The 7,500-nt window shown below is 43.1% G+C and overlaps 1 non-coding gene and 1 pseudogene across 1 annotated transcript in view; both read left to right on the top strand.

Moving 5' to 3' along the window:
• LOC128871126 (5.8S ribosomal RNA) overlaps nucleotides 1–91 on the top strand; it is a 181-nt gene extending 90 nt beyond the window's left edge. Inside the window, exon 1 of the ribosomal RNA XR_008455744.1 lies at nucleotides 1–91. This exon is cut by the window's left edge and continues 90 nt beyond it. This is a non-coding gene — a ribosomal RNA (5.8S ribosomal RNA).
• Nucleotides 92–1,818: 1,727 nt separating this feature from the next.
• On the top strand, nucleotides 1,819–4,606 carry LOC128871124 (large subunit ribosomal RNA; annotated as a pseudogene).
• The last annotated feature ends 2,894 nt before the right edge of the window (nucleotides 4,607–7,500 follow it).

Genomic DNA, 7,500 nt, shown 5'->3' with positions numbered 1-7,500 from the left:
CGACATTTTGAACGCATATCGCAGTCCATGCTGTTATGTACATTAAATTAAATTTTAAAGTACTGCTTGGACTACATATGGTTGAGGGTTGTAAGACTATGCTAAATAAGTTGCTTATTCTTTTATAAAAATAATTGAATTTAAGCAAATGTGTATATTATTGGATTTTAAATAATTCATAATATTAATAGCAAAAAAATAAAGATATATAATGAATTTTTTATTTATTAATATATTCTTAAAAAAAAAAAATCCTCTCAAATAAAATGAAATAAAAAAAATTTTGAATCTAAGTATTCTCTTTAAAAAATTTTCATATTATTTATATATATATAAAATATTAATTTATATAATAGGACTATGAATAAGTTCGTGCGGTTTTTTTTCGAAATTTGAAACTTTATTGACGTAAAATGGTTACAAATTTAATATTCAAAATATTGTCCATCGCTTACTACTACTTTTTCCCATCTTTCTGGCAATTCACGGATTCCCTTTGTGAAAAATTCGGTCGGTTTTGCCGCAATCCACGAATCGATCCATTTTTTGACTTCATCGTAATTACGGAAGTGCTGGTCAGCCAGGCCATGTTGCATCGATCGGAAGAGATAGTAATCGGATGGCGCAAGGTCTGGACTATACAGCGGGTGGGGTAGGACATCCCATTTGAGCGTTTCTAAGTATGTTTTGACCACTTGTGCAACATGTGGCCGAGCATTGTCATGTTGCAAAATAACTTTGTCGTGTCTATCGGCGTATTGCGGCCGTTTTTCTCGCAGTGCTCGGCTCAAACGTATCAATTGTCGTCGGTAGACATCCCCCGTAATCGTTTCATTCGGTTTCAGTAGCTCATAATACACAACACCCAGCTGGTCCCACCAGATACACAGCATAACCTTCAGGCCATGAATATTCTGCGCCGACGTCGATGTTGAAGCATGGCCAGGGTATCCATACGTTGCCCGACGTTTTGGATTGTCGTAATGGACCCACTTTTCATCGCCAGTCACAATTCGATGCAAAAAACCCTTTCTTTTGTGCCGTTGAAGCAGTTGTTCGCATGCCATAAAACGGCGTTCAACGTCTCTTGGCTTCAATTCATACGGCACCCAATGGCCTACCTTTCGGATCATTCCCATGGCTTTTAAACGTTTGGAAATGGTTGATTGATCAACTCCCAAAGTTTTTGCAACCTCTTCTTGCGTTTGAGCCGGATCTTGATCGAGCAATTCCTCCAATTCGGTATCCATGAACTTTGGCGGCGCACCCTCGCGTTCTTCGTCTTCCAAGCCAAAATCACCACTTTTAAAGCGTGCAAACCACTTCTGGCACGTTCGCTCAGATAGAGCATGCTCACCATAAACTTCCACCAAGATACGATGACTTTCGGCTGCTTTTTTCTTCATATTAAAATAATGAAGAAGAATTCCCCGCAAAAACACATTATTTGGCACGAAATTCGACATTTTCAAGTGTGGTAAAAATATTGTTGTTTACGCTTCAAATAAAAAACTTATACTGACGTTTGTGCCTTACGACAGTAGCTCTCCAATGAATGTTTGGAAATGTGGATCGATGGAATAATAATCAAGTTACGCCATCTGTTGTAAAACCGTAACGAACTTATTCATAGTCCTATTATGTAATTAAAGGAGGAATGTCTAGCATAAAAATTAATTTTTTTTATTCTAGAATTGCCTCATTTTACATAATTATTATTTATAATATATATTTATATAAAAGGAAAAAAGAAAAATAGAGATGAAAAGATGATATAATTATTTATTAAATTGTGAGAAGATAAAAAATATTTTAAAACAACCTCAACTCATATGGGATTACCCCCTGAATTTAAGCATATTAATGAGGGGAGGAAAAGAAACTAACAAGGATTTTCTTAGTAGCGGCGAGCGAAAAGAAAATAGTTCAGCACTAAGTCACTTTGTCTATATGTCAAATGTGAGATGCAGTGTATGGAATATCTTAATATCTAGTATGAGAAATTAACGATTTAAGTCCTTCTTAAATGAGGCCATTTACCCATAGAGGGTGCCAGGCCCGTATAACGTTAATGATTACTAGAAAGATATTTCCAAAGAGTCGTGTTGCTTGATAGTGCAGCACTAAGTGGGTGGTAAACTCCATCTAAAACTAAATATAACCATGAGACCGATAGTAAACAAGTACCGTGAGGGAAAGTTGAAAAGAACTCTGAATAGAGAGTTAAATAGTACGTGAAACTGCTTAGAGGTTAAGCCCGATGAACCTGAATATCCATTATGAAAAATTCATCATTAAATAATTAAAAATAATGTGCATTTTTTTCATATAAGGACATTGTAATCTATTAACATAATAAAAGTATTTATCAAAAGATCATTGGTGATATTAAGTTTATTTAAATTAATTTGCTTTTTAAGCATATTAACATAGAATAAATACTAATGATTTGATAAAGTGTTGATAGATTTTATTATATATAATGCTAAAATTCATTTTTTGAATTTTACAAAAAATTTAATATCTATGATATTAATATTTATTTGTATGCATTTATATGATTAACAATGCGAAAGATTCAGGATACCTTCGGGACCCGTCTTGAAACACGGACCAAGGAGTCTAACATATGTGCAAGTCATTGAGTTATATTAAACTTAATGGCATAATTAACTTAACTTAAAAATATAATGGGATTAATTTTTAGTCTATTTTCTTAAATAGTCAATTAATTCAATCCCGGGGCGTTCCATATAGTTATGTATAATGATAATTTATTATTATTTATACCTCTAACTGGAGCGTACCTTGAGCATATATGCTGTGACCCGAAAGATGGTGAACTATACTTGATCAGGTTGAAGTCAGGGGAAACCCTGATGGAAGACCGAAACAGTTCTGACGTGCAAATCGATTGTCAGAATTGAGTATAGGGGCGAAAGACCAATCGAACCATCTAGTAGCTGGTTCCCTCCGAAGTTTCCCTCAGGATAGCTGGTGCATTTAAAAATTATATAAAATAATCTTATCTGGTAAAGCGAATGATTAGAGGCCTTAGGGTCGAAACGATTTTAACCTATTCTCAAACTTTAAATGGGTAAGAACCTCACCTTTCTTGATATGAAGGTTGAGGTTATGATATAATGTGCCCAGTGGGCCACTTTTGGTAAGCAGAACTGGCGCTGTGGGATGAACCAAACGTAATGTTACGGTGCCTAAATTAACAACTCATGCAGATACCATGAAAGGCGTTGGTTGCTTAAAACAGCAGGACGGTGGACATGGAAGTCGTAATCCGCTAAGGAGTGTGTAACAACTCACCTGCCGAAGCAACTAGCCCTTAAAATGGATGGCGCTTAAGTTGTATACCTATACATTACCGCTAAAGTAGATGATTTATAAAACAATTTCGATTGATTTATAAATTTTGAAACTTTAGTGAGTAGGAGGGTACAATAGTGTGCTTAGAAGTGTTTGGCGTAAGCCTGCATGGAGCCGCTATTGGTACAGATCTTGGTGGTAGTAGCAAATAATCGAATGAGACCTTGGAGGACTGAAGTGGAGAAGGGTTTCGTGTGAACAGTGGTTGATCACGAGTTAGTCGGTCCTAAGTTCAAGGCGAAAGCCGAAAATTTTCAAGTTTTTAATAAAAAAAAATATTAATAAAATTTATATATATATATTAAAAAATAATTAAATACTTGAATTATTTTGAACGAAAGGGAATACGGTTCCAATTCCGTAACCTGTTGAGTATCCGTTTGTTATTAAAAATGGGCCTTGTGCTCATCCTGGCAACAGGAACGACCATAAAGAAGCCGTCGAGAGATATCGGAAGAGTTTTCTTTTCTGTTTTATAGTCGTACTACCATGGAAGTCTTTCGAAGAGAGATATGGTAGATGGACTAGAAGAGCATGACATTTACTGTTGTGTCGATATTTTCTCCTCGGACCTTGAAAATTTATGGTGGGGTCACGCAAACTTCTCAACAGGCCGTACCAATATCCGCAGCTGGTCTCCAAGGTGAAGAGTCTCTAGTCGATAGAATAATGTAGGTAAGGGAAGTCGGCAAATTAGATCCGTAACTTCGGGATAAGGATTGGCTCTGAAGATTGAGATAGTCGGGCTTGATTGGGAAGCAATACCATGGTTTATGTACTCGTTCTGGGTAAATAGAGAATTACGATTCTTGTTCCCCGGATAGTAGTTACGTAGCCAATTGTGGAACTTTCTTGCTAAAATTTTTAAGGAATTATATCATTCGATATATATTCTTTTTAAATTATAACGATTATCAATTAACAATCAATTCAGAACTGGCACGGACTTGGGGAATCCGACTGTCTAATTAAAACAAAGCATTGTGATGGCCCTAACGGGTGTTGACACAATGTGATTTCTGCCCAGTGCTCTGAATGTCAAAGTGAAGAAATTCAAGTAAGCGCGGGTAAACGGCGGGAGTAACTATGACTCTCTTAAGGTAGCCAAATGCCTCGTCATCTAATTAGTGACGCGCATGAATGGATTAACGAGATTCCTACTGTCCCTATCTACTCATTCTCATTGTGATTGTTGAGCAGTGAAGACGTGTCGTGTCGCGAGCGCATAAATTTTTGTCATTTTCGTTTTGTGCTATATCCGTGAGTATTACCGCGAATCGAGTGACGCTATAGTGTAGCTGTACATGAGCTGCATAGTGATTCCGAGAATTGTGTAAAGTGAGTGCCGTTGTGTGTTTCACCGGAATTTTGGTGACGCTACGATTAGCGTGGCTGTACAGTAGCTGTACGCTGTTAAGGGCAACTGTGTTAGTGAGTGCCATTGTGCGAATACGGGAAGTGTGCCCGTTATTCGAGTGACGCCAATTGTGCGCGTGGCTGTACATAGCTGTGAACTATTAGTGGTTTTGTGAGTGCCGTTAATTTTCGGCGTGGATATAGGGAGTGCGTCGATAGTTTGGCGTGCTGTTATATTGCTATCTTCGGCAGTGATAAAAGGGGTGTTATTTTTGTGCGTGGGTACAGTGCTGCGCCAAGGTTGAATACCTTGTGCAGGTGCCGTGTTCACAGCGTGCTGCGTTTGGCCTACGGTCGAGCCCGGCGTTAGCTTCATATTGGTCGACCCGTCCCTGTGCGGGGAACGGTGTTCTGTCCGGCAGGGCATTGGTGGTGGCCTTTGCCAGACCTTTGGCTGGTGGTGTGGGCTACGTCCTCGCGGTTGCTTTGGCTTGCCGTTAGGTGTGGTTGCTGTGTGCGTGCCTGTGCGGGACTCATCCCTGTCTTGCAGTACCTTACTGTCGCCCAAGAGTGACCTGTTTTTGTTGTTGCTTGGGAGCGATATACGGCGGATTCGTCAAGCTAGTTGGTGGGGCATTGGGCGATGCCCAAATTAAGCGATATGCGGAAGAGGGCGAATACCCCTCTTCCCATCGGTTCTGTTGTACCGTCGTCGGCGATGGACGAGACAACGTCGGGGGAGGAGGAGGTTATTTTGCGGTCCCCTCCCCGTATTAGGAAGAAGACCGCTGGAGGTGCAGCAGTTCCGGTAGTAAAGGCGAGTGACGAGGGGAAGGTAGCCCCTAAGTTACCTGAAGGTAAGTCGGGGGTAAGCGGAAGCGAGGGCGCTTCCGAGGGGGAGAAAAAGGGGGGGGTGAAAAAGGTGCGTAAATCAGGGGATAAATTAGGTCCAGCCGGGAAGCGCATGGAGAAAATCCGCAGGAATTTCGGTGCTTCCCTGGAAAATTCGGGAATAAAAATTGGGGGCGAATTTATGGGGCGCTTCAAGTCCATTGTGACGGCCTTTAGTGGAGCCGTCATAGATATGGACGACGTCCCGAAAAGTGTGGCAAAAGACCTCCTGGGATACTCCTTGGAGTTCGAGGAACTGTTTGTGGAAATGGTGACGGAAATAGCCCATCTTCGTGGGCGGTTAGAAGCCACGAAGATAACTAGGGAGGGAGCACCTCAGAGGACGGCTGGAGCTGCGCTGGCTGGTGCAGCGATGATGCCGGCACCTCAGGCGCCTGCGCCTGTGTTGCCGGCGTTGCCGGTGCCCAAGCCAGTTGAGACCTGGTCGGTCGTAGTGAGGGGTAAGACCCCCACTACGTCCAAAGAGGTGATCAAAAAAGTGGTAAAGGAGGTAGGGCCTTCCATGGGGGTAAGGGTGCACGAGGTGCGCCCGTTGAAGGATGGAGGTGCGATTATTCGCACCCCATCAGTTGCTGAGAGGGATAACTTGGTGAGAAATGCCAAGTTTTCCGAGGTGGGGCTCGATGTGAGCATACGTCGGAAGCTGGGACCTAGGGTTGTGGTCCAGGGGGTTCACACGGAGATCTCCCCTGATGAATTCATGGGAGAGTTGTTCCGTTTGAACCTCAAGGAGTTCAGCCCTGGGTGCCTTGAGAAGGACGTAAGGATGGTCAGCCGTCCTTGGAAGGTCAGCCCTGATGGGGTGACGAATGTTGTCCTTGAGGGCACGGACATGCTAATGTCCGCCCTCCTGGAAGCAGGTCGTTGCTACGTTAAGTGGTTTTCCTTCCGGGTACGGCCGGACCAACTGACGCCCGGCTGCTTCCGATGTATGGGATTCGATCACAGGGTGGCAGAATGCAGGGCCAAGAAGGATGTCTGCCGAAGGTGCGGGCAAGAAGGACACAGGAGTGCGGGTTGTGGCAATGCCCCGCATTGTCGCAACTGTGCGTTTAAGGGCAAGCCAGCCGGGCATTTGATGATGTCCACTGTCTGCCCGGTGTACTGTGCGATTGTTGCCCGTGCGCTCGTTAGACATTAATGGTTAAGCTATATCAACTGAACTGTCAGGGGGCTTATGCCGTGATGTGTGAATTGGGGGCGTGTATGTTGGAGGGGGGCTGCGGCATTGCTTTGCTCCAGGAACCATACTCCACCAATGGGGTGGTGAGAGGTCTTCCTGGGGGCTTCAGGGTCTTTACGGACCTTGGAGTCAATGCCGCAGTAGCTGTGTGTGAGCCAAGCTACTCTTGTGTAGTAGTTGACTCATCACAGTGGGGAGTATGTGTGTGTGTCGAGGGGGAATTCGGCAGAATGAATGTCGTCAGCTTGTATTGCAAGTTTGATGAGCCTCTGGAGCCCTATTTAAGGTACATAGATGCGGTGCTACTACGTGAGAGTAGCATTCCTGCCATCGTGTGTCTGGATGCGAATGCTACTTCCCCGATGTGGTTCAGCAAGGTATCCAGGCATACTTCTGGATATCAGAGCCACGATCGGGGTGAGGCTATGAGCGAATGGCTTGTGGCGAATAGCCTCCTCGTTGCAAACGAACCAAGCGAGTGGTATACGTTTGAGGGTCCTAGAGGTGTGAGTGACATTGACGTGACGCTCATGAATGAGGCAGCAGCGAGTAGGTTCGAGTGTAAATGGAGCGTTAGGGGGGGTTGGGGAATTAGTGACCATAATTTAATACAAATTATGGTTACTCCCCGTACCCCGCAGTTAGAGGGGGGGAGTCCATTGAGGCGA

The sequence above is a fragment of the Anastrepha ludens genome, unplaced genomic scaffold, assembly GCF_028408465.1.
Source record: "Anastrepha ludens isolate Willacy unplaced genomic scaffold, idAnaLude1.1 ptg000061l, whole genome shotgun sequence".
In the NCBI taxonomy this organism is placed as follows: domain Eukaryota; kingdom Metazoa; phylum Arthropoda; class Insecta; order Diptera; family Tephritidae; genus Anastrepha; species Anastrepha ludens.
The sequence above is the reverse complement of the archived record's forward strand: the minus strand, read 5'-3'. Positions and strand labels throughout refer to the sequence as shown.